Raw genomic sequence first — 27,348 nt, 5'->3', positions numbered from 1 at the left:
ACCGGTCCAAGGTCGTCTCCCACGGCTGTAGCACCTGCGGTAGCACAGACAGAGTTAGAAGAGGGGTTCCCTCCGCACGGGGGGGGAGACATGCCCCACCCCGAACGGAAGGAAGACCCCAAAAACAAAATACGAGGAAGCTGAGCGGGGGAGGGGGGGCAGGAAAGAAGACGAAGAATCGATACCAAGGGGAGTCGCGGAGAGCTTTCCGACGACTTCCTGGGCAGACCTTCGCTTCCCCTACCCCCGCACAGCAGTGAAAAGTATATGAAAATGAAACAGAATACTGCACTTGCGATTCACTTCATAGAACTTAAAGAGGAAAAATCAATTCCCGGTAAGAGCGGAAACCTTTGATCCGATATAATTTGATGCTATCATAATATATATGAAAATGAACAATACTGCACTTGCTATTTTTCACTTTCACAGCAATAAATCGTAAGGATTAATTCCGGGTAAGAGCGAAATTGATCCAAAATTAAATTTGATGCAATTAATAAATGAAAATGAAAGAAAAAAAACTGCATTGCGAATCCACTTTCATTGCATTCTATACATACAAAATAAGAGGCTCTTGCCGAGCGCAATCAAGCTCTCGGCAACAACGCACAGGGCAAAATATAATGAAAAAAGAGTACTTACATCTTTCATTACAAAACTTTCGCCCAAAAATACATGACTCGGCGCGAGTGCGCCCCGCCCCTCGCACCGAGACATAATTCAAGGTTCAATTCATGAAAAAGCGAAAATCGCCGTCTCTACGGCGATAGCTTCCATGTTGATTCATAATTAAGTAATGAAAATGAAACAGTGTACTTACAGTTTCATTTTCAAGTCAAACAACCATTAGTAGAAAACACAATATAAACAAAGCATACGACGATGAAGCGGGCAGAGAGCGATGACGAACACGTCCTTCACACCCCCCTGCCGAAAGCAAAGTGATTCTTCACCTTCGGGCGGGCGCGGGCGCGCGCAACGAATCGGACAAGCAGTTACTACCGTTCTCCCACCCCTTGTTCGAAGCTTACGACCGTCCCAGCTGCCGCTAGTTACCTTCCTATTGTTAAAGGACCGAGGGTTTGTATTACGTATCGGAACAAATTTAAACTTAATAGGGAATTCTTCACACATTCTGCAGATACTATCTAATCTATTTTTTCACAAAGATGCTCAATACGTATTTATCAAACTTTGTAACATGTGCTGATAACCAATGTAAGCAAACTAGACTATCTGTGTATAGATCCATTCTACTATGTTAATAGGCTCAACACAATTAGAACCACTTAATTCTTTTCTAATATCATGTAATACTTCAGTCCTAAAGAAACTGCCTGAAATTCAAGAGAAGGTATGGATTTAGATTCTAACTGTTTGTTAACAATCTGTTCTTAGCCATGACAAAGTTTGTTTTTTTAGTTCTCCAAATTATATAAGAAAACACAACCCAACCGTAAATGCTTCTAGAACTGTCTGTATATGCAATCAAATTATACATATCATCTCTCCTACCAACATATCTATTACTGAAATCTCTGGAGAAGAATTTAGCTGCTTAGCAATATTAACCCATTCTCTTAGCAGATCATCAGACAGCCTATTGTCCCAACCATTTCTTTATTGCACTGTAAAAAATGCATGAATATTCTAGCTCTATTTAGTAAAGTCCACAAAATTTAAAGGGATCAAAATTTGATGCAATTGAACTCAAAATCTGCCTTTTAGATGAAGCATTCTTATCCAAAACTAATTTCTGGGTGGACAAAGAATCAGTCTCTGTATTCCAAAGCAATCCAAAAAGCTTAGTCACAGAGGTCGACTTCTCACCAGTTTCTCCATCAATGGAACTCTGCAAAGATTTACAATTTGTTATAAACTGTGTACTTCAAACCCCAAAAGGTTCAAAATCTGCTTCAAATTATCGAAGGCCCATTTCAATTTGACAGGGTCATTGAATGAAATCGCACAATTATTTCCATATAACATAAATCATAAATATTTCTCAAATTCAAATTCCTAATTTGTGGCGATCATTCTCTCTATTCATCATGAGAATAATAATATAAAGCTAAAGCAGTAAAGCAGGACTAGTCTAAGACCAAAAGGAAGCCGAACATGTTTGTACACAATATGAAAATCACTCTTGGCAACTTTCTGTACCAATAAAACAAAAGCTTTTGCTGATCAGATTCAGGCACACAATTTGCAAGAATGCTTTTTTCAAGTCAAAGCACAGGACATTGCTATCAAATCTCAATTGCAGTATAGAAGTAGATACTATCTTATTAAGGCAAGGGCCAGCTCACTTGCCTGATTGTGGCTGACTGTTAAAGGCTTTGAGGATCATTTTTCACATATTAGAAAGAAAACATTTCTGCTTTGCTACTCTCCTTTTTCGAACCTGAATACAGGCATTGTGGCAAAAAGGAAAAACTAGGATGCTCCTCCAGGAATTAGAATAAATTATCTACCCTCTCTATTATACCCAGACGCTCTTGTTTTCTCTGAAAACATCGTCTATCATTCCAAGAGACTTACCATCTTTTGTGATATCTCTTAAAATTAGACTTTAGCACCAACTTTGAGAGTTTGATTTTTACCAAGAGATGAGACACTTTCTTGTTCCTCAAGATAGGAGCACTAGTCTCACTCACTGCGTGTAACAGAATTCAAAACATAATTTAACCAAATGCATATCATTTTCGCACAAGATTCATTATACAAAGTTTTTGATCATAATTCAATATCGAGAACACTGTTCAGAGAGAATAGCATCGTAGCCTTTTTTAGTTCAGATTGAACAAGATTACCTTTATCATCAAGTACAGCATAATTTACTTCTGCAGAAATGCATTCAGTATTAGGAATGATCTTTCTCCGGCTCATAACAGTCCCTGATTCAGCCTCAGAATGACTAAGTAACACGCTTGGATTCATTTGCAGAATTACTGCTGCAAAGGAAGACTTTTGCAAATTTCTCAGGTATTCAATTAACCTTTCCAGAAAGCATAATGCCTAGGGAAGTTTTCCAAATATGCAGAAGGAACACCATAGCCGAACAATTTTAGTCACTTCTGGTAAACAATGAATAGAATTAGTTCCGAGTATGGAACTTAATATCAGATCAATATCCTCCCCTCCCCTTTTGCCAAAAATTTATCTGCAAATGCATATTCCTGCTCCAGAAATTTTTCAACAATTCGACTCAAAACCTGGAAGAATTAGCTTTGTATTGATTTCTGGAATGCATATTGCTTCCCACACAAAAACTGTTCACATTATTATTTAAATTAACACGAACACATTAGCAACAAATTTCTTTGAGTTTAATACCTCTTACAGTGACACTGAAATTTGACTCCAATATTTCCAAATTATTCGCTTTGCAAATTCAGCATCAATAAAATTAAACACTGAGAACCACTGTCTTTAAGACAACGCATTTGCTCATTATTAGACAAACAACCGAGAAAGTGGGTAAAATGGAAGCCCCAGTATGTAAAAGGAGCTTGTTGCAATCTGTGCTTATCATGCCATTTGTTTGCTCCAAGGGAGGAGCCCTTTTTCTTATCACGTTATCAGTAGCAACTTTTACCATTACTATCACACAAAACTGAAGTGCCCAGTTGTTACATTTGTTACATTTTCTCAAGACCTGAATCTACATGCACTGGTTTTATGAGGATTAGCACTTTTAGTGCAGCATTCAACTTTTGCAGCCTTTCGACTTTTGCTTTGGAGAGGCATAACCTACACTTGTAACTGGATGATCAGCCTTTTCGGAACCATTTTCGTCCTACACAAAATACAACCCTTTAATTTCACTGCACTGGAAGAGTCAATCTGTACGTTTACTAGCAAAACTTAATGTTGATCTAGCATCTTGACTGACTTTGCGATTAACTTTCTTCTCCTGATATCTTTTCTGAACCCCAAGGTAACGCTCTGTGGCTTCAAAAATATTATCCTCAATATCCTTAAGCAAAGTTTTGTTTTTATTTGTAATCTGAGTTAATTGTAATTTGAGACCATCATTCAATAGCATCCCAAAAGAAATTTTGCAAGACATCATCAGTGGTTATTGCAAGTGCAGCGATGATTTTTTTTAATGCTTCTCATCTTACCCAATAAAGGCATAGGGTCAGAGTCATACGTTAATTTTTTAATCCTGAAAGTGCAGCATAGTTTCAAATTTCTGACCTAATTCAGAACCAAAGCTTTTTGTAACAAGGCTTTGGCTTCCTCATAATTCTGTTCAGTAGAAGATAAAGATTTCACAAGAGCTAATGGCTGGTTTTACCTAGTTGATTTTGGAGATAAATAATTTAAGATAAGATCTACTTTTCATAGTCCTCCATAGGCCTTCTCAAATCCTTAAAAATTTTTCTATTCTTTCCCCCTCAGAAATGATTATATACGGAGGAGGCAACATGGGTTTATTTAATCTTGGAGAAAGGGTTACTAGGCAAGGAATTTCTGCTGTGACTTTCTGAGCATAGCTAATGATGATAAAATAAAAATTTATCCGTATAAGGTAGCACAAGAAATCGAGTTCATCTTTGATATCGATTCATCCTTTTTTTCACTACAAGCTTATCCACTACTGAGAGTCCAAATGATCTAACTTTTGTTTTTTAAATTTTGAGGGATAACACAAAACTAACCCTTATTTCTTGCTCAGTGAGAGTACCATATTTAAGCCTACACTGTCACACTTTTTTGGGGGTCACCCCTGTGTTCGACATGACCACGTGAAATCTTAAGAGCAACTCAAATTCTCCATATTGCATGTAAACAAATTCGGCTAAAACTTAAAAGCAAAAAATATACAATATATAATGGAATAAACCCATTAGCAAATTCAGAAATTAAGCAAAGCGTTATCGAAGGAAATATAACCTATGGCAAAATTCGCAAAGATTCACCAAAAATATGACACAACCCAGCAAAATAATAGACAAGTAAAATATTCATGAAGCTAAAATGTGTGACCGTGATCTAAAGATTTAACCCCGACGAGGAAGAACACCAAGAGCAAAAGACCTTTAACCTGCCCCACGTGGGCCGCCATTTTCAAAACACTGAGTTTAAAAATTTATCAAATTGCAATAAATTATATCAAGAGCGATTTTAAATATTTATTTTACATAAACAGAACTTTCACTGAAATATGTATTTGAGAAAATTGCTCAGGATCGTAGGTTGTCTTATTGCTTCTTGTCATTGAAGCGAGGTATCCGTCCCCTATGAAAAGACCGATGAGCACCTCACTAATAACCCCCAATATCAGAAAAGTCCCTCAGGATCCATAAAGATGCGATAAACTACGCTCTATTAATAGAGAGCAAATATACGAAAATATATCAGAATATTTAATTGCCAATTATATAATAAATGTATGAAGATCGGACAAATATGAACTCGACGAGCAAAAAAAATACAAACCGACACCTCACAAATATAAGTAATTAAACCGGCAATACATTCTGAATTTTAATAAAACAATATGGTTTGTCCTTTGGATGATTTTTTTTTTATAGGTCAGGTTAAGGAGACAATTCATTCAAACAAATGAATGCTTAACTTGAGTGAAATTTACAGGCACAAGCATCAATGTGGTTTGCAACTTACCTCCACTCTAAGCAAGCTCTCTAGGTCAATGCAGCTGTCTAGTTTTATTCACGAGTCGATGTAAAACTTGCTGTAACTCCATGGTATAGTAGCCTCAAAAAAGAAGCAATCCAAGAGCACGCACTTCCAAGCAGGATCATCCTCGACAACGGTCACCTAGTCACTTACTTGCTTCATGATAAATTTAGGCTGATAGGTGAAAATTACTGAAGAGTTGACCCGCCCTTCTCGCTGCTGATGAAAATGCACTACTCGTCTTCAACCGCTGGGACTAGAAGTAAAACTTTTGAGGGTGGATAAAGGTTTTCGTTCAGTCTCAAAACTCTAGTATCAAATTTAATCATTTTAAAGGAGGAATTTTTATGGTTTGCAACTATTGATGCTTTTTCCAAACTTAAAACGTAACATTTTGAAACTGAATGAGTCTCCAAAGCAAGAGCCGACTAACCATTCAAATAATTTTAACTTTTCCCCCAAAAAACCCACTCGTAAAATTTTGAAACGAGCGAAGAGTAGAATCAAGGACCATAAAGGGTGACACTACACTCAAAGTTAAAGAAAAGAAACAAAGTGAAAAAAAAAAATTTCACTTTTTTTTTTTTTCAAGTGTGGTTTGTCTGAGCAGATCCGTCTTCTTGGTAGGGATCTTGGAAGTCTAACGTCCACTCTACCACCTCCGTAACCAATCTTGGCCGGCCAAAAGGGCTATCAATTGTCATCCTCGCTCCTTTGAACGCCACAAACTTTTTTATTACTAATCCCAGGATTTTGAATGGAGGAAAAGCATATATGTCTACTCGAGACCAATCTAGCAGGAAGGCGTCTACCATAAAGTAGCTGCTGGATCTTCCACGACCGAGCAAAGACTGCCAGCCTTTTGGTTTTGGAAATGATGTGGCGAGAGATCCACATGAGGTTTGTCCCCCCCACAGCGACCAAGATCTTGACACACTTCCTCGTGTATGGGTCCACTCTGTATGAAGGATCTGGTTCCTCCTGCTGAGTCTGTCCGCCTCACATTCTTTACTCCCTGCACGAACCTTGTCAGAAAGGGAGATGTTTCCTGTGAGACGTCCAAAAGCAAAGTCTCTCGTCAGTTTTCGTAAAGGACGAGGAGTGAGTCCCTCCCTGTTTTCGAATGTAGGCAATGCGGTGTGTTGTCCACGTTTACTTGCACTACTTTGTTTCGACACCAGAGGTTTCTAGACTCTTCAAAGCCAGATGCACGGCGAAGAGCTCTTTGCAGTTTTATGTGCCAAGTCACCCTGTGGCTGGTTCCCAGGTGCCTGATACCTCCTTCGAGCCTAATTTGTTTGCTCCACCAACCTTTCTCCGACGCGTCGGAGTACAACACTAGGTCTGGGTTCTGTGTCCTTAGAGATACCTTTGTTTCTCTTCCATAGGTGGTAACCACCATTCCAGGTGCGATCTTATCTCCACTGGATGGGAAAGACGTCCGAAATTTTGAAAGTCCCAGTTTTCCAACTCCAAGACTTCTTGAGGAAGAATTGAAGCGGACGTAAATGAAGGTCTTCCTAGCGGAAGAACTGTTCGAGGCGAGGAAAGGGCCGTTCCCTAGAAGGCTCAACCAATTCCATCGCCGACGTATGTTCCTTCCTTAAGAAGAGAAAAGAGACTATCCGCAACCTTTTGCGATTCTCTCTTGCGAAGGAAATACTCGAAAACCCCGAGAATCCATACCGAATCCCCGATAGACTAAGTCCTGTCTGGGGGGTCAGCTGCGACTTCTCAAGGTTCACGAGCAATCCAACGCTTTGATCATTTTTAAAGTTCACTTCAGATCCTCCAAGCACTGTCTCTCTGATCTGGCCCTGATGAGCCCCAGTCGTCCCATATACGAGAGATATTTACTCCTTTGAGGTGAAGAAACCTCGCCCACTTCTTCATCAGGCTTGTGAAGACCTGAGGAGCTGTGGACAGCCGAAACACAAGGCTCTGAACTGAAAGATCCTCCCCCCGTCATGAAACGGAGGGTGTAATAATTAACATATATATATAACTTTACAAGATCTAAATATAAACCATGACCTGGGGTCATGGCATTAGGAGGTTCTACGTGAACCAAACAAAGCAGACCTAGATTACGCTATGCGCTGTCTGCAGTAGCCTGATCTAGCTCAAGCTTTGTCACCATTTTTATGTTTATGATAACTTTGCACAACAAACTTCCATGGGAAGCGGTTGACCTGTTAACCTACGCCGAAACTTGTAACTTCCGAGCCGGCGGGACTACGTATGTGTTTTTTTATATGAATTGCTGAGATAGCTAATGTTCCGCTATCGACGCGATGCTTTAGATGGCAGTTCCACGCCAACGATCAAACATATCGGTCGTCCGACCGAGCTGCATCTCCTAGTATGGAGTTACAGAATAAAGTTGTTTTATCTTGTCAACTTGCCTGTTTGAATCATCTCCTCTAGTCAAGGAAGAACCTCTCTACTAAGATATCCAGGAGATGAGAGGAACCAAAAATTACTTACGAATGACAGTCGTAAGGAAAGAACAAAAAGTCTATCGCCAAGCGATAAGACTTAGATGTGTGGCAGCGTATAACGGAAAATATAATTAACAAGACCCATATCAGCCGACCGAAGGTCTACAAGAACTAAACTTTCACCTTCCACATCAAACTAAACCAATAGGAACGGGATCTTCAATCAACGCAACAGTTTATGAAGACGCAACTATGTCCTTCATCGAGAGGGAATACAGCATTTAACACTGACGTTTGAGCAACTGTTTGTCACTTATCTCGAGAATCTACACCAGACGAGGGCAGCATCGAACATCAACGAAAGAAAGAAAACAAACACAGGGAACATCACCCGATCACGAGCGAGGACGGAGGCTGTGACGTCATCAATCTTGGACTTCCCCCGCGCATCGTGCACCGAGAGATAAGACCGTGACGTCATCACGACTTCCGACGCGAGACGTAGACAGGAACTGAGACGTCCCATCCCATGTCAACAATCCTTCGCAATATAATCGAGCTAAGTAAACCATTTTTATCTATTCAGGTCTTTTCCTCAGTGAAGTGTTGTTCATCAAGAGTCGATCGTCCAGTATTCTGGGGTGAGTTTGTTTTTCGCCATATTAATCTTCCTTCATTACAGAACCAATCTTCAACTACGAGGTTCTCGCCCGCAGATTATTTTTTTTTTCTTTTCTCGTTGTCATTAACCGTTTCTTGCAGGAATTCTCCGTATAATATTTTATCATATTACTGTATTTTTTGTATCTTTTGGGGGATTTTTCTATTATTATAAACACACTTATACAGTACATTGCTTATGCGTTTACGTAGTGGTCGAGTGTACTCTTATAGATATTTTGATAGGATTGCAAGGAAATAGAAGTGATAAGAAAAAAGTGAAAGCCGAATGGCAACTACTCCGGCTGGCAACCCCACCCGTGGTGGGACTCTCGTTAGCGCGAGGTCAGCGATAGTCCCTTTTCAAGGTCGGGTCAATGGGTTCCTGCCTCAAAACGTTGAGGCATGGATCTCATCTGTAGACGCTCCATTAAATGCAAAAAGCATCACAGACCCGCAGTACAATTACAGGAGGCCAAGAGCTTCATTGACTTTTGCGAAAGGAGACGCAAGTGCGTATCTAAGGGGGTTTCTTTCCTTTAAGAGGCGCTTACATGGGACGAGTTCAAAATTAGATTACGTGCCGTGTATGGGGGTGAAAGAGGCTTTAGATTATTATTTGGCATTGAGAAACATTTCCTTAACCAAGCCTCCATGACTCGCTCAATGTTGTCGAGCGGGCGGCGCTAATTGCCGACCGGCTAAATGAATATCAGGATAGTTTTAAGTAACTCCGGGTGGTTGCGGGTGCTAAAATCAAAGTGAAAGATTTTATCCGTTTTGATCTACCTTACGTCTATCACTGCAATGTTGCCTGAAGCGTTAGTACGGTGTTTTGTTTTATAAAAATTGCAGCCCGACAGTACGGAATTAGATGTGTATAAAACTAAAATAAAAAAACACATGTCTAAATGTACCGACCTGGATCCTTCGCTCATTCAAGTTTTTGCAAAAATGAACAAGCCACAACAAGTAATGTGGTACATAATAATATCAAGTTGAAGGGATGGGTTTGTTATAACTGTAAAAACGACCGTCACATGATTTCAGACTGTCGGACGCGTTTTTTGTTCAATCACAATAGTTCAACTCATTCATATAACCGTTGCTACTCGAGAATCAACAGCAGAACGCTACAACGCGCAACCAGTTCCATGCATAAAAATAAGGGTCCTCATACTATAAGAAGAAACAACCAAACGGAAATTCTGCACAACAGCAGAAACAAACAAATCGTGCTTCAGGGTACCTCTGTTCCTGGGCCGTCAGCCAGAACTCGCAAGGCAAGCGAATTTTTCAGGGGTGATAAACAAAACAAATACACGTAGTTCACTCCAGGGGGGAGAGGCGATTTGGGTCATCAATATCCACATCTTTTGTATCAATAATCAGTTTAATCATTTATCAGATCATTGTGAGACAATTTGATTTTCCTATGAAACACACGGCCGAAATCAAAAAATCGGTGCAGTTTCCCGTATATTTTTGCAACAATTCATGGCAATTATTAGTCAAAACGAGTTGCGACCCAACCTTACATGCAGTAAATTTGGACATAAGTCATTCACTTTGTTCTTTGATTCTGGTAGTCCACGTAATATAATGATTAAGGACTCATCATTTACTCTTTCAAATTTCCCTATACAAAAGTCCGGATAAGGGCTCGCAGGCATTGGGAATAATGAATTAAATTGTGGGCGTAACTCATGTACAGTACAAAAGGTCGTAAGCGCACGTTTGCTGATACCTTTGTCGTTGTACAAAACATTAATATATCCCGCAGTAATTATCGGATACCCGTCTATGGGCACTCAAAATATTATCTTAGACCTGCAAACACGGCGTGTATATCAAATGGGAATTCTATAGGTCTTCTAATACCCTAAAATCAGTCTTAGATAAAAATAAAGAGACAGACAGTTGTCACTTACATTACGGAACCAATCACCTGTCTCATGAACCAAGAATAATACAGGTCAACCCAACAGAACTCTCGCTCACCCGTAATATCAGCTTGCACGCACTCTCGAGCCTAACGTAACTTCAAATATATTTAGTGCGTGTAAAGAGAACCTTGCCAGGATCTGAAACATTAAAAAAAAAAAATCCTTTCCGAACTCTGAAACACACGGATTTCCGTCACACAAGCCGTTTATACAGTCGCTCCACAACAACAATGTAACATCGAAGTCTGTAATCATTCGAATACCAACTTTAGTAATCCACAAAAATCAACATATCTTGGATGCGAAGTTTATAAACATCGCATTCTACCCGTAGCTGAGATAAATCACGCTCAATCAGTCGCGGATGACCCCTGTTGGCAATCTATAAAGAACAAAATCAATAAAGGACATCAAGAAGAAGAAATTCAGCAGAAATTTTTGCAATCTGTTAAACTAAATATCATGATGTTTTTTCCACTACGGGATGGAACCTTAGCCAAAAAAACAGATGTCATCGAGGCATCAAATAAGGCTCAAGGACAAACAGAAGGTAATCTAGGTTACCTCGTACCGACTTCCTATGAAATTTCAGAATGAGATAACAGAGGAAGTAGGATAAAATGTTAAAAGAAGGAGTCATTAAGGAAATCAAACAGCCCTTATAATTTTTCCGTTAATAGTAGTACCGAAAAAGATCGAAACTTGGCGGATATGCGTAGATTTTCGTCGTTTAAATGAAGAAACAATCCCTGACAGATTCCCAGTACCATGTACCGATGATATCCTATCTTTACTATGCCAGAATTAAAAATATTTCACAAGCCTAGACTTACTAAAAGGATTTCATCAGATTTCCGTTGGAACAAGAGAGTCCCATACACTGCCTTCAGCACAGCCAGGGGACCTTATGAATTTTTTTTGCGTATGCCTTTTGGGTTTACGTTGTGCTCCTATAACTTTTCCTCGTATGATAAACTTCGTGTTTTTGGAGACTTGTTTGGGAGATATCCTACATGCCTACATGGATGACTTAGTAATCTTTTCCAACACATTAGAAGACATTTACGTAAATTGAGTTAGTGTTACAAAGGTTAAGGAAGCATAATTTAAGGGTAAAGATAAGTAAGTGTGAATTTTTTAAAACAGAACTAGTCTATCTAGGTTTCACGGTTTCTAGTGAAGGTCTTAAAGTCGTCCCCCCCCCCCCCCACGATAAGGTGTCGGCTATCCGTAACTTTCCGATACCTACTAACGTCAAGGGAAATACAGCAATTTTTAAGGATGCAGCGATACTATCGCCGCTTCATCCGCAACTACTCAATCATTTAAGAAAGCCCCCCGCTCCCCTAACCGCGATCTTATAAAAAGGGCGTAGATTTCGTATGGTCTGAAATTCATCAACAGGCGTTCGATAAATTGAAAGATGAACTGTGTAGTTCTCCTATCGTGAAATTTCCTGACTTCGGTAGGAATTTTTTCATAAACAACAGACGCCTCAGATCTAGGAGTAGGTGGGGTATTACTTCAACAATATGATAAACAGTTTTTCCCTATAGCTTTTTATATTCACGTAAACTGAGACCCTTCCGAAGTAAATATTGCAGTAATGGACAAAGGGAAGGGCTCGCTATTTGTTATTCACTCGTGCACTTTAAATTCATAATATACGGTTACCCGTCAAGGTTCTCACTGATCATAAGCCCTAACCGACGTTCTTTAAAGGCTTTAGTCACAGCCCCAGCGAACTCGGCGGCACATGATCATTCAGGACTTTGGCGGCGAGGATCGGGTATTTTACCTGGAAAGCAAATATCATTGCTGACGCATTATCACGCAACCCCTCTTCATCTTGTACTGAGCCATTAGCTGAATTAATGATATCTCAACCTCCCACGCCCATTGTTAAAACTATATACTGAACAGGAAGATCTGGGCTGGAGTGCTGAACTATACAGACGGAACAAAGAAAAGATCCGCAAATAGGAAAAAAATCATCAATTGCGTTAAACGAAATCCGAAGGGAAAAAGAATACCTAAAGTATAAGCAGCAGAATTATATCCTACAGACATATCCTGTGTAGATCCGTGACGAGGAAAAACCCGCAACACACCGCAGTTGAATAACAACCAGGTGGTGGTGCCTATCTCACTCATACCACCCCTGTCCTTAAGTGGTTACATGAAAATCCACTGCACGGACACCCGGGTTATAACCCTTTGATGTCACAGAGCCAAATCCTTATTTTATTGCATACGATGCTTACAGATATAAAAAAAGCACATAGCAATTGTCGCACTTGTCAAGAATACAAAGCGACACGAAGACACCTGTCAGCCTAGGGGCTTACCCCGTGCCAAATCAACCCTTTGAAAGAGTACATTTAGATTATTTACAGGATTTTACGAGTCGACAGAGGAAATAAGCACCTCCTAGTAATTATAGACGCTTTGACTCGATATACAGAAAACTTATAACGCTTAAACAAAAACCGCGGTCGAGTGCGCTAGGAAGTTTTACGAGTGCTACATTTGTAACATGGAATTCCACACATCATTATCTCAGACTCGGGCGGGGAGTTTTCAATAATCCTTTCCTAACTCCTTGTGCGAATTCCTTTGTATAAAGAAAATCAATACCATGATCTATCACCCAGAGTCTAATGGGCTAGTGAAAGGGCAATCGTAGGTTTAAAAACATTTTAAGGGTCACCTTAGGGGGGGCAGATCCCAACTGGGACATTGCCATACCTGCGGTACTAAGCACACTTATCACTCGTATCATGTGTCTATTAAAATGACACCGCACGAGGCCTGTAACGGGTATCCCGGCCCGAAACGCCTTTCCACATCTTAAAGCCTACAACTAATTTTATCAATCCATCTAAAGGAGTTTTATTGATGCAAGCATAAGTCGATATAATATATTCGTAAGAATTTTAGAAAAAGAGCACAGATCATAATGAAAAAAAATCATGGAATATAAATAGCTAAGCCAACTAGAACATATGCCGTGGGGCGATCAGGTATACATACAAGTATACGTACGTAGAGGTTTTAAATTATAAACTGACACCTAAGTTTGAAGGCCCGTTTAAACATTTAGAAAATTTAACGCCAATAGAGTTAGGGTTCAAATGTATCCAAACCCCACTGATGTAGAAATAGTCCCATTGGCACATATCAGAATCTAAAGAAGGGTAGATGAGTGAGGGAAAAATGGTTGTATTTATGAAACTTGTATATAATTTATATATATATATATAGCTATTTAATCATATTGTAATGTAAACCTATTCTTTTACGCGAGTTATTACATATGTTTTACTCATTGCGGTTTCAAATGATCTGTTTTATTGTTGTTTAGATGATATTGTGTATTTCAGACATCTTTGTTGTATGGAAAGAGCGCTAGGACGAAAAGAAGATAGAATTTATCATGCTCGATTATCGAGAGAATCGATGATGTATTCATCGTGTCAAGTAATATTGTTATAGAAGTAGATATGCATGCTATTTTCTTACCCCTGAAGATGACGTCCTTAACTTAAAGAATGACCTGATGAGGTTTGGTATTTCCCTTAAGAAATGCACGAACGTAATTTTCATGCTAACTCAGAGATTTCGCTAGCTCAACACTAAGCGTCACGGAAATGTTTTGTCTTATGACATACAAATAAAACCGCCGAGGCAGAAGAACTCGCATCGTGACCTGCTGATGTGGTCTGTGCGGCACAATACCTCTTGAACGCCGCAACGCTTATTCTAGCTGGACTAAACATCTTAGGATCAGTTTGCGAATCTAGGCTTAGGAATCTCAAATCGCCTCAAAGTAAATAATCAAAATAAAGAATTGAGTTTTTGCAACACAAAACAGAATGGCCTTATCTGAACTTCGCAGCCAGTTATCTTCGATCAATCAAATAAATGAATATCGTTAATGAACATTCAAATAATATCGATCAGGTCATGGAAGTTCAACATTTGCTGGCTTACTTTAGCTTACTATAGTTCGAAAATAGATCATATCCGTGTGAAAAATATCACATTTTATTGAAAAAGTCAAAAGATTACGTAGAAGCAATTACGTTAGCAACAAAGGGTGTGTTTATCTCCTCACCTCATGCCTATTAAAGATCTGACGTTAACTTTGGAAACGGACGGGAGAAGCTAGGTTATATTCCTTTATTAGATGCCCATAAAGTAGAATTCTATTATACCTAATATCAGTCAAGCGTTGAAAATTATAGGATTATGATCACAATTCCTTTTGATTCTTCCGATCTTGGCAATCATACAAAATAGCACCGTTTCCTACTTTCATGACGAATAACTCAAATCCAGTAATATCCAATTTAACGGGGCATGTACTGATTTCTTCTGATAAGAAATCATTTACAGTCATTAAAGACTTAGATAAACTCTCACTGTTCAGAAGCCATGAATAATAAAATTTGTACAGCTGACTCTTTTTGAATTCTATCCTATATCAACGGATTCATGTGAGTTAGACATAGTGCTGAAACGGCTCTCTCTCTCATACAAGCGAAGGTTGTCTGGGGAAACTTTATCCCTTTTACGGTAATAAATTCAATTACAGGATGAATAATGGTTCTCGGATCCGTTATGATAAGGCCGGATTCGACGTCGTGTGTCCGGACAGTACCACCGCCCATGCCCCTATCTTCGTAGCAGCCGATGGTTGTACGGGGACAACTACAAACTATACCGTCAGAGGGGTCAACACGATCATACGTGAGAAGGCGTAGTTCGCGAACTACACGTGGGCTTCCACAATCGTCCCATCGCTACCATCCCATACAACGCGCGAGTAGCTCATCGTCTGATGCAACTGGCTGAGATGACCCACTGCGTCATCGACTTATGCAGGTGGAGAAAATCTTCGCTACTACATTCTGCTTGCCGTGTTCAGCGTGACGGCCAATATTGGTTATCGCCGTCAACATCTTTGCTTGGCGTAGGCTGAGGCGTAAACAGAAGGATCTCCAAGGAACGTACTGCCGTCTAGATGACGTACCCGTTAAACTCAGTCGTTTGAGTTTAGGGCCGCCTGAACTTGGCCACTTCCAGTTCGTGCCTAGGGAATTGTCTGGAATTGTGTTGTGTGTGAAAAGCGGTCCGTATGCTGGCAAAAATGTAGGACAAGAAAGACTCACGCCTTTGCATTTGAACAGTTAAAGTATCTCCAGGGCGCCTAATAAAGCATTATAGCCCAATATTATACATTAATATATTCCTAAAAAAGGTATTTTTCGGGCACCTAATAAAATATCAGCCCTATATATTGAATTTCTGCAGAATTACATTGTTATACTATTATACAATTATATTTATCTATTACAAAGAGGGTCAAGTACTCTTTAACAATTATCCATGATCATGCTATAATCATTATTTAGTAACCATTATTCTTAATCAGGTTACCTGTTATCATATTAATCATGTATACATGTTTGATTTTTACCTTTTTATTATTTTTTTGGGTACATAATCATTATTATTAACCAAACTTACCAAACATGGACTATATTTTCCATGCATTTATCTTTGTTTATGAATATGTCAACAAGGGTATGTAACAGAACCTTTTATGCATTTATCACTTATTATGTTATACTTAGACGTATGTTACGAGCACGCTCCTATGAACAATGTTTTAAAGTAAATTTTTTTTTGTTATTCAAGGCTTGAATAGGTAGCAGTCCGAGCCTAATGTAATATACATATATAATTTACAAGATCTGTAAATATAAACCAATGACCTGGGGTCATGGCATTAGGAGGGTTCTACGTGACCAAAGCAGACCTGGATTACGCTATGCGCTGTCTGCAGTAGCCTGATCTAGCTCAAAGCTTTGTCAACATTTTTATGTTTATGATAACTTTGCACAACAACTTCCATGGGAAGCGGTTGACCTGTTAACCTACGCCGGAAACTTGTAACTTCCGAGCCGGCGGACTACGTAGTGTTTTTATATGAAATTGCTGAGATAGCTAATGTTCCGCTATCGACGCGATGCTTTAGAATGGCAGTTCCACGCCAACGATCAAACATATCGGTCGTCCGACCGAGCTGCATCTCCTAGTATGGAGTTACAGAATAAAGTTGTTACTGTCAACTTGCCTGTTTTGAATCATCTCCTCTAGTCAAGGAAGAACCTCTCTACTAAGATCCAAGGGAGATGAGAGGAACCAAAAATTACTTACGAATGACAGTCGTAAGGAAAGAACAAAAAGTCTATCGCCAAGCGATAAGACTTAGAGAGGTACTTCTTCGATGAAGGGTGGATCGGGACGTGAAAGTAGGCGTCCTGGAGATCTAGAGACACCATCCAATCTCCTTGTCGTAATGACGCCAGGACTGAAGCAGAAGTCTCCATGGAGAACTTCTCCTTCCGAACAAATTTGTTCAGAGAGCTGACGTCCAGTACTGGTCTCCAGCCTCCCGAGGCTTTCGCAACCAGAAAAAGGCGATTGTAAAACCCCGGGAGTTTTGATCTAGTACTAGTTCTATCGCTCTCTTGTCCCACATTTGTTCCACCATCGATCGAAGAGTATCCCTCAGCACAGGATCCTTGTACTTGGCTGTTAGTTTCCCTTGGTATTGACGTTAGGGGAGGAGTGTTCAGGAAAGGGATACGATATCCCTTCCTTATTATAGCTAACGATGACGCGTCTGTGTTTATAAGTGTCCAGGCCTCCACAAATCCCAGGAGCCTGGCACCTACTGGTGCTTGGAGGAGAGAAGCTTCATTTTCCCTTTTTAAGGGACGAAAGCGACCTACCTCTCTTCTCCGGAGCCTTCCTTCTTGCGGGAGGTCTGGAGGTCGGACCACCTCGAAGGGCTGAACCGATGTACTCGGTCCTTTCTTGTCAGATGGTAGAAGCAGGGTTTCTTCTTCCTTGACTGACTGCGTCAGAAGATCCTGAGTCGCCTTCTCAGTTTAATGAATGAGCAATGTCCTTCACCAACTGAGAAGGAACAAAAAGTCAGACAAAGGCGAATACAGCAGCGCTGCCCTCTGAGCGTGGGAGACTGCCTTGGTTAAAAAGGCACCATATACCGTCCTCTTCTTTAGAAGACCTGCTCCAAACAAAGAGGAGATTTCAAAAGAGCCATCCTGTACCGCTTTGTCTATACAAGACAATATGCACAAAAGGGCTTCCGGTTCGATTCCTTCCGAATCATGGGCTTTCTTGGACATCACCCCAAGGACCAATCTAAGAAGTTGAAAACTTCCAATACATGAAAGAGTCCCTTGAGGAGATGGTCCAGTTCAGAAATGCCCCACGTAATCCGTGCCGAGTTGAGACTTGTCGACGTGAAGCGTCAACTAAGGTCGAAAAGTCTGCTTCTGACGTAGACGGGAGAGCAATACCCATATTTCTCTCCCGTCTGATACCAAATGCCTCTTTTACCAGCTAGTCTCGCTGGAGGCATGCAGAAGTACCGTTCTTACTAAGTCCTTCTTAGACTTCATCCACGAGTCTAAGATTGTAGAGCCCTCTTCATTGAAATGGTGGGCTTCATTTTGAGAAAAGACGAAGACTTCTTCGTCTTAGCACTCGAAAACAGAGAGCGCGGAGAAGAGGAGCGGCAGGAGTCAATTCGTCTCCATATTCCTCTAGAAGCAAGGCAGTCAAAACTTTATAGTTCGACAGTCCCCTTCTCTTCCTTAATATTCTTCATCCGAGTTTCCTTCCACTCGGGATCTAAATGAGTCTCCGCTCCCACCTCTGTACGTTCCTCTCTGGAGAGACAAACTCCTAATAGGAGAGGGGCTAAGGGAATGATATTCTTTCCTCTTCCCGCTTTAATAGCCTTGGAAGGCGCCAAAAGCTCAGGCTTCTCTCGATAAATAGAAGACGCTTCCCGCTTGGATGACGCTTCTCGTCCGCCCAAGCGTCCTGGCTGACGCCTCCCGCTTACTTGGCTGCTGACGTCCGGATGACGCCTCGCGCCTGGAAGACGCTCCGCTCTCAAAAGGCGTCCTACTTGGCGCCAAAATATTGGTTGGAGCTTCACGTCTACCAACAACTTTCAAAGACGCTTCATGTCTAAAAGACGTCTCACGTCTCTCTGGCGTTACGAAACTTTCGTAAGCAACCGCTCTCGCTCTCGAACCCGAAGCTTCTGTAATATGTTTAGAAGCTTCACGTCTGCATGACGCTTCTCGCTTAGCAGGGGAGAGAGGACGAGACTTCTTGATTGGAAGCGCAACGTCCTTCCTACGAGGCGCTAAAACTCCCACTAGAGAGGCCAGTTGCTCTTGAACTGCCAAAATAATTCTCCTTGAAGCTTCTCCCACGTCAACTGCATGACGCCTTTCGTCATCAATCGGGGGAGAAGTAGGAAAGGGTACTTCTGCGTACTCGTCGGGTGACGCTGACGCCACCTTCGCCTTCTTAATAGAAGAGGGAGCGTCATCTCAGAAACGCTCTGGGCTCGAATCAATTTCGGGTTCTTTCATATGACGCTTTCAGAGGCCTCGATAAATTCGACTCCTTCACCCTCGTTTAGGTGGAGGGAGAGGGAGAGGATGAGAAACACTCACGAAGGACGCTTTTTCTAGAGCGCCTTTGAGCAGCCTGCCACGAACAGAGCTAGCTGAAGGGACGTCTGACCGTTGGGGATTCCCCACGACCTCCTTAAGGCTTTCGACTTTCCTTCTCCTCTGGGCATGGGAGCTTGGAAGAGGTCTAGGCCTGGGAGCGTCGCAGGGAACTCACTTCACTGTAATGCTCACTTTCACTAGCCTTACCTTGGTAGTCCGCCATTTTGGACTTCATGTCTCGAATCGTAGCTTTCAGATCGGCGATTTCCGCGGGCCGATTCCGAAAGTACACTTTGTGATGAGAAACATAGGGAGAATCTAAATCAGTAGGATTAGAATTATCAGTAAAAGGCTCAATAGGCCTTGAACTCACACCTTTCAGACGTCTAACCCTATCCCTCTCTAACTTCTTCAAATAAGAAGTTAAAGTCTTCCACTCTTCTGCATTTAATCCCTCGCATTCATTACAAGTATTATTAGCAGAACACTGAAACCCCCTACATTTACGGCATACAGTGTGAGGATCAACCGAAGCTTTCGGTATCCTCACCCTGCAGCCTACATTCACACATTCACACTCACACTCACATTTGAATCAGACATACTGAGAAAAATCCAAAAAGCAATTCCAAAAACAGTCCACAGTAGCGAATGCCAAAAACACGATCCAGATACGTCACCAAAAAGCCGAGAAACGATGATCAAAGGATGAAATAAGAATCTAAGTCAGGAGGTAATAGCAACAATGTTGATACCACCGGCGACAAGAAAATATGATAGAAAACGGGGATGGTTCCTAGTCCTGCCGCCCAGGGCAGGCCGGTAGATCACCTGACCTACCTGTAGCGAGTGGCGCGAAATTTGAATTTCTGTCGGGGACGACGGAGTCTTAGCTATGTATATATCTGACAGGTAAGTTGATTGTATGAAATTGTCATTTGTTCCGACAAACGGCATACAACCTTCGGGTCCTTTTTACATTAGGAGACTCACTTCTTGGTGGAGGAATCTGAGTCTTTTGTGAACAGACTGGTGTTCGCCCAACCTTGGAATGCCTCCCTGGTCGTATGAGCGAGGGAGGGATCCAAGCCTCTGTCCGATTGATCGGGGTGTGCACCGCAGGATCAATGGTCAGACCTCTGGACCAAGTACTAAGAGAGAGGCAAGCGTATCTCTTCGTACCAGCAAACAAGAACAAGTTCCTATTTGCAAGAGGCAACATAAAGTTATGGTTTGTCTCTTGTTGGCATCCACTTCCCCCCCCTTGTAGGAGGAAGTGGTGGATATTCGCTCCCATCCCTAGTGAAAGGGATAGGATGGGGCTCTGTCGAGTAGCTCACCGGCATCTCGTCCTTATCCAGCAAGGTGATGACCGTATCCCTCTACCCACAGGTAGAAGGGGAGAAAAAGATAGGAAGAGAAGCCAGTCACTCTCTCATTCACTTATCTATTCTTACAGTCACACCAGGACTCGATGCTGTTCAGCCTGCTAGGGTCTGGGTTAGCTACACAATGTGTTGAGCAGCCACCACGGGTCCTAAGGAAAACGATCCAAGGACCTGTGGGCAATATCCAAAAGGTAGAAGGAGGTGCCAGTGGTCTGGTTGTACCAGACCCCTGCCTTCAGTACCTGCGCCAAGGAGAAGTTCTTGTGTAACTCGAGGGAGTGTACTTCTAGGTCATCTTGGTGCTGACGAAGAGTCTTCAACACTCAGCCTGGGATGTCGAGTTTCTTCAGAAAGCGCGGTCGCGCTTTCACAGGACAAAGCAGCATCTCCTTCGCATCGAAGGCGGTGAAGTCCATTAGGGAGGGGATTGTGAAGGACTCTAACCGATCGTCAGGAACCGAAGGGTTCTGAGTCTTCGCTACGAAGTCGGTACGAAATCGAGCGTCACGAATTTCCCATCCCCTGGATGCTTGACTTCGCAGGAAAAGTCATGCAATTACCTCAGGAAAAGAAAGAGGGGATGGTCGTATGACCTATCCCTCTTCTCGACTTCGGTGATGTCCTGTACCCATACTGGTCTATCCGCCTGCAGCGAAGTGTCTCACATTCTCCTATCCCCAAGCAGTGAAGTTCTTCTTCTCGGTAGTGGATAGGACACCGACAATCCATGGTGGGTGTCGATGGTATGGGTACTGTGACAAGCCGTTAGGACGAAGAAAAGACTGTTATGGAACAACCGAACTAAGTCCACAGCGAAGTTCGTAACAGACTTGGGCGCTCTGACAGCTGCCGACTGACTGCGTTCGGTAGGAGGCAAGTTGTCCAAGCACCCGAGCAAGTCACGTGACCTTCGCCTTAAAAGGGTTATGCCAAGAGACTAAACAAATAATTTGTTCGTCACCGATGCCAGAAGGCGAGGTGATGATTCTCTTAAGCATGTGCCCAACAGGCAGAAAGTCAATTGCCTTCTAGAGACCGAGGTCCCTGATGGCAAGATATCTCATAGTATAGTTGATTCTCAGCTAAGGAGAAACAACACTGTGTCGTTGAAGACGAAGGTGTACAGAAAATGCAACCTACGTCTTCACAGCTGAACCGAGAGAAGGATTCTCAAGATTCTGAACCTGTGCTACAAAACACTGAGAACGCTACCGCTATTCATTGCTGTCCGGTGAGGATCGTAGTTGCAATGAAAGCGGGGCGCTTTTCAGTAATGAAGACACAGGGAAATACTGCCTGAAGAACTGCTTCTCATGGGCTGAACATTTGGAAGTAGAGCAGTCAGGTCGGAGAGTAGGCGATGTCTTCTGACACATCTGTTAATTCGGGGCGAACAATGAATAATTGCACACCTACGAATACGAGATATTTGAAGACAAACTCAGATGTCTGCAAAAATCATTCGCATTATCGCGGTGCGATGCAGCGGGAGACTAGTACAGACTTCTGTTACCGTGCTGTAAACAGAAAGATGAAAGAGTCCAAGAGATATACTGTTGAAAATTCTCCGCAATGTCGAAGGCGATGAAATCGAGCGTCACAGCAGTAGATGGTCCTTCATTATTGCGAGAATCCCCGTTAATCAGAGACCTAAGTCCATGATTGTTGGGCAGAGATCCGGTTCGGTAGTCAATCAAACCAGGGGAGAGAGAGACGTAACCGACCGTACATCTCCGAGACCTAGCTGATACTGAGCTGCTATCAGGCAGTTCAATACGCAGTAGCTCTCGGTGACTCGTCATCCTGAGTTGCCAGGTAATCCAATATTCCACGAAGGAATGCGTTCGGCTAGAACCATCGAGCATAAAGAATACGCTCGAGCAATTATATTTAAACGAAACGGATTTTTCGGTAAATACAAAAGCTGATTTGGTGTTGTAATGACAATACCAAGTATCTAAAATCAAAACTGATAACTGCTGGGAGGTTGCAGGCAACCCGGAGTTGCAGTTCAATTAAGATACAATTCGTCTCGGTCACAAACCGTAGAGTAACTACGGTATGCGCCTACCCCCCGGACAATTCAACTGTTAAAAGAATCATGTCGCGAGGGTAATATACGTAGTATATTTGTAGGTTCTGTACAACGACCTCCATCCTAAACTTCTTTTCCCCTCGAGGAATGAGAATAACAATTGGAGATCGACCGCCTTCGTTCTCTAGTCAAGAGAGTGAAGGAGAAGTCTTTCCCAAAGGAAAGCTTCAATGGTGAACAGAATACCGAAGACGATAGTTCAAGCCAAACTGGAAGTTCCCGCCCGTCCGTTCTTCTCTATTCCAGGTTAATCGCCTACTGTGAGATACTCTTCTTTCAGCAGCAGTCTTCTTCCAAATGCTAGAAATTACAGGAATTCGAGCATAAGCGAGGTTCCCGATATCGTGTAACAATTATCGGGGATTCTCGCTGACTTTGGACCGTGGTCTCGCCTAAGTGTTTGGAGATCGTAAAAAACTCGAACACTCTGAGTGCGCTAGAAATTCCGTAGAATTCTAAGCACTCTCTGCGAAACCCCCACCGAATTCGTCAACGATATCGCTGTGTCCCGTCTCTCGATTCCCGTAGAAATCGAGACAGGGGCAGGCGATCCCTCCTCACGACCGGGGCTTACGTCAGGTAGGACCCGAAGGTCCCCCCGGTAGCGCAGCCCCTAACGTTGGGATCTTATACGAGAAATCTCTGTATGATCCTTCCCCTTTCCCTCGTAGTCGTAAGGAGAGAGGGAATGGGGGAGGAATTGGATACTGGCTCGCCTTCCCAGCGGAACTAGCAGTTGGAGGAAGAAAAGGAGCAGCCATCGCCTTACGGCGATGGCCTCTCAGAGCCTGGGAAAACGTATCGTCAGGAGAAAACGTTTTCCCGAGGAGGGTTACGAACTCATACTGTAGGTAAGGGTCTGCCGCCACTGTGAACGTCGTCTGGGTGGGGCTGATCGACACCTGACAGGAGAGAGCCGATACCGTCCTCCGCACTCATTCCAGTCCTCGTCGAGGTCGAAACCTCTCAGGAGGACCGAAGGGGTATTCAAATACGGTGTCCGAAGACAAGTAGAAACGCCTCTGTCGCAGTAGAGGAGGTGAAGTTAGCTTGTTCGACCGGCCAGAACTGAGAGGAGCCTTCTTGTCCGGAGACGAGAGACTACCTGGTTCAACACAGTCGGCAAGCTCCGATTGCGGCAGACCCACCGTCGATTTGGGTTCCCTCTCGGGCCCCAAAACGACTCGAGCCGAGACGTGGCTCTGCTGGTGGGAGCGGCGATCCTTCCCCGAGGTCGTTGTGCTGACGAATCAGCGCCATAACCTCGGCAAAGTTCCTCTGGATCTCGGAAGTCACCGCATCTTGCAGAGTAGGGCCGTTAAGCCCTTCGAACAAGAGCATATTCCGAGAACCTTCCTCCTAATAAGAAGGGGAACAGCGACAGCCCTCTCGGTCTTCTCCATCCACTTGCGCATACGTCCTGGCCGGTCCAAGAACCGTGCCTGGCACGTAGGGCGTCGTGGTGGGATCATGAGGGGCGCACCCCTCACGATCACTCCTCATACCTCTCTCCTCCCGGTGTAACCCGAGGAGGTTGAAGGTACTGGGAGAGGCAGACCTGACGCTCCCTCCTCGCTCGCTGGCAGAACCAGCAGGCTTGGAGGGTCTGCAGGCGATCGTCAACCGCGGTGGCGATCGAGCTGCAGGCCTGGTCGAACGTCTCGCTGTGGAGAACGGCTGGACTGAGCACAGCGGCCCCGATCTCGAGTGTCAGAAGAGCTGGTGCTGGTTGCCGTACCCGATCGCTCTCTGTGAGAGCGACGGTCAGGCGACCTGCAGGCTCCACTGTCACAGTGAGACCGGTGCTTGTCCTCACGGCACGTCACGTAACTGGTTCCGGCCGTGGCTGGCACCGGCGAACGGGGGGACCTCTTCCCAGCCTCAGCCCGTGGCCGGTCGTGACCGTCACGTCATCCCGGGTAGCCAGCTGGTCGCCGCGAGAGCGAGAGCTGGTCTGGTGAGAGTCGCGTGAGCGGCTGTCACCAGTCTTCCGCTCCGTGCCGTGAACCTGACGCTGAGCGGGCTCAGAGGTCTGGTTCCTGGCTGCACGGTCGCTGTAGGCGACCGTACACTCGGTACCTCCCGCGAACGAGAGGCTGAGACGGACCCTGATGCAGTGGCAGAACCACTGACACCAGGTGAGGAAGTACCGGTGTTAGCCGGTACCCCTCTGGTCCCCGTAGTCTTCTTCCTTGCGGAAGAAGAGACGGGCCCCGCTCCCGAAGGAGCAGGAGGACCAGCGGAAGGAACCCTCCCGTCCCACCGAGGTGAGACGGGTCCCGAGAAGCTCCCGAGGGAGACTTCTTAGGAGGGAGGAGGCAACCTTCTTCTTCCTCGGCTGTGAAGCCTTAGAAGTCGAAGGGGAAGAGGCGGCAGCCGACGACGATGAAGAAGATGAAGACGACGACGACGACACCCTCCTCCTCTTCTTCGTCAGCTTCCTCAGGACAGACGTAAGATCTGCCATCCAGGGCAGAGCCGGGGCTGCTGTAGCCGAAGCCACAGGGCCCGGACGCACCTGTCAGACAGACCAAAGTCTGGGGTAGTATACCACCACGAACAGGGACGACGTCAGCAGGTATGGGCATCTCAGGAACAGCAGGCACAGCCAGCACAGCATCGGCAGGGACAGCCAGCGCAGCAACGGCAGGAGCGCGGCAACTGCATGGACAGTCAGTACAGAATCGGCAGGTACGGCAGGCAGCACCGGAAACACAGGAGGTGGAGCAGCAGCCAGCAACATCCTGGTACCGGCGGCAGGTCCAGGGGCGAGCTCTAGGGCAGCGGAATGTGGTCGCGGCAGCGCGGCAACCACGAGCGGCGGCGGCACGCCCCCCCTCTCGGTACGGCGAACGGCACTTCACAGCGGCTGTAGGTAAGACTGTTACCACGTGAGGCGAGTACACCAGGTGAGGAGGGACGTCGTCACCTGGAGTCGATATCGTTGTCGTGGTCACCACTCCATGGGTGACCGCAGCAGGCCCCGACATAGAACCGCCGCCCCTGGACACTAGGCACGCCCTGCAAATCGAAGGACGCCCATACCTCACCAAGGTCCACCCTCGTGGCAATAGCACCTGCGGAAATAACAGTAGTAGTGATTAGTGGGGGGGAAGTCCCCTCGCGCGGGGGGGGTGAGCCCCACACCGAACGAGCGGAAGACCCCTAATACAATTGTACATCGGGCACCGAGCGCCCTCCCCGCGCTCGACGGATCGGGCGAGGAGAACCCACCCGATAACCTCCCCCCCGAAGGGGAAGGGCCATCTGTGGGAGCTTAGCGGGGGGGGGAGGGATTCTCGTTCCCCACCCCACCCCGCACAGCACCCATGACCCACAATAATAATAAGAGCCCAGAGCATCGTGCCCTCGGTCACCGAATGCAAGGCAAGAGGATCAATTCCCTGACTGAGCGGAACTTGAACCAAAATAAATATTGATGCAATCAATAATAAAAGGAATAACATGAAAAGAATCTTGCATTACGATTCACTTCACAATGAATAAGGGCTCGGAGCGAGCGCAGGTTTGCGCCCTCGTACCGAGCGCAAGGTAAAGGATCCATTCCCGATTATGAACGGAAACCTTGATCCATAATGAATTGATGCATCAAAATATATATGAAAAATGAAAAAGAATTCTGCGCTTGCGATTTCACTTCATACAAAATAAAAAGGGGAAGGATCAATTCCCGGGAAAATAGCGGAAACATTGATCCAAGTAAATAATGCAATCTCAATAAATATGAAAATGAAAAAGAACTGCACTTGCGATTTCACTTCATTCAAATAAAGGGGAAAGGATCAATTTCGGTAAGAGCGGAAACTGATCCAAAATGAGTATTGCTACAATCAAAATAATATATGAAAATGAAAAAGAATACTGTACTTTGCGATTCCACTTCCATACAGAATAAGTTTTCGTGCCGAGCGCATTCGCTCGGCAACGAGCATACAGGTCAAAAAAAAAATAAATATAAAAGGGCACTTACTTACGATTTTCATCTACACATTTTCAACCAAATATAAGCTCGGAGCGAGCGCTCTCTCCCCCTCGCACCGAGCATACACAATACGAGGATCATTTCTGGGAAAATGAATTCCCACACTTACGCCTTCAGTCCGGCACTTGGGTAATCGGATGGGCGTGGAGAAACCAAGATCCTTTAATTCACAATTGAATTCAATGGAATAAATATGAAATGATTGTACTTACAATTCAGTTTCACTAGATAATAAAAGAAAAAGAAAAAGACAACCATGCGAAAGCAACGACGATGAAGCGGTGGGCAGAGAGCGATGATACACGTCTACACGCCAGCAGGCCGAAAAGCAAAGTGGTTTGTTTACCTCCCAGTCGCGCAGCGCGCGGCCTGTCGGACAAGCAGTTTAACTACCGAACCCCTTGTTCGAAAGCTTACGACCTATCCAGCTGCCGCTAGTACCTTCCTATTGTAAAAGGACCGAAGGTTTTGTATGCCGTGTCGGAACAAATTAATTTCCAGCTTGTGTATCTTTTTTTCTGCTACAGTGCTACCCCTTTTTTTTATGGGGATAGGTTCCAGAGCCCACCATGGAAATGCAAAATCCATAG

General features: G+C 43.8%; 1 protein-coding gene across 11 annotated transcripts in view; it reads right to left on the bottom strand.

The window, feature by feature from the left end:
• Positions 1-27,348, bottom strand: part of LOC135196290 (UDP-N-acetylglucosamine transporter-like) — a 140,548-nt gene that overhangs the window by 71,878 nt on the left and 41,322 nt on the right. The window lies entirely within an intron of this gene.

Source organism: Macrobrachium nipponense, chromosome 17 (assembly GCF_015104395.2).
Source record: "Macrobrachium nipponense isolate FS-2020 chromosome 17, ASM1510439v2, whole genome shotgun sequence".
Taxonomy (NCBI): domain Eukaryota; kingdom Metazoa; phylum Arthropoda; class Malacostraca; order Decapoda; family Palaemonidae; genus Macrobrachium; species Macrobrachium nipponense.
Note: the sequence above shows the minus strand (reverse complement) of the source record. Positions and strands in the feature narration are given on the sequence as shown.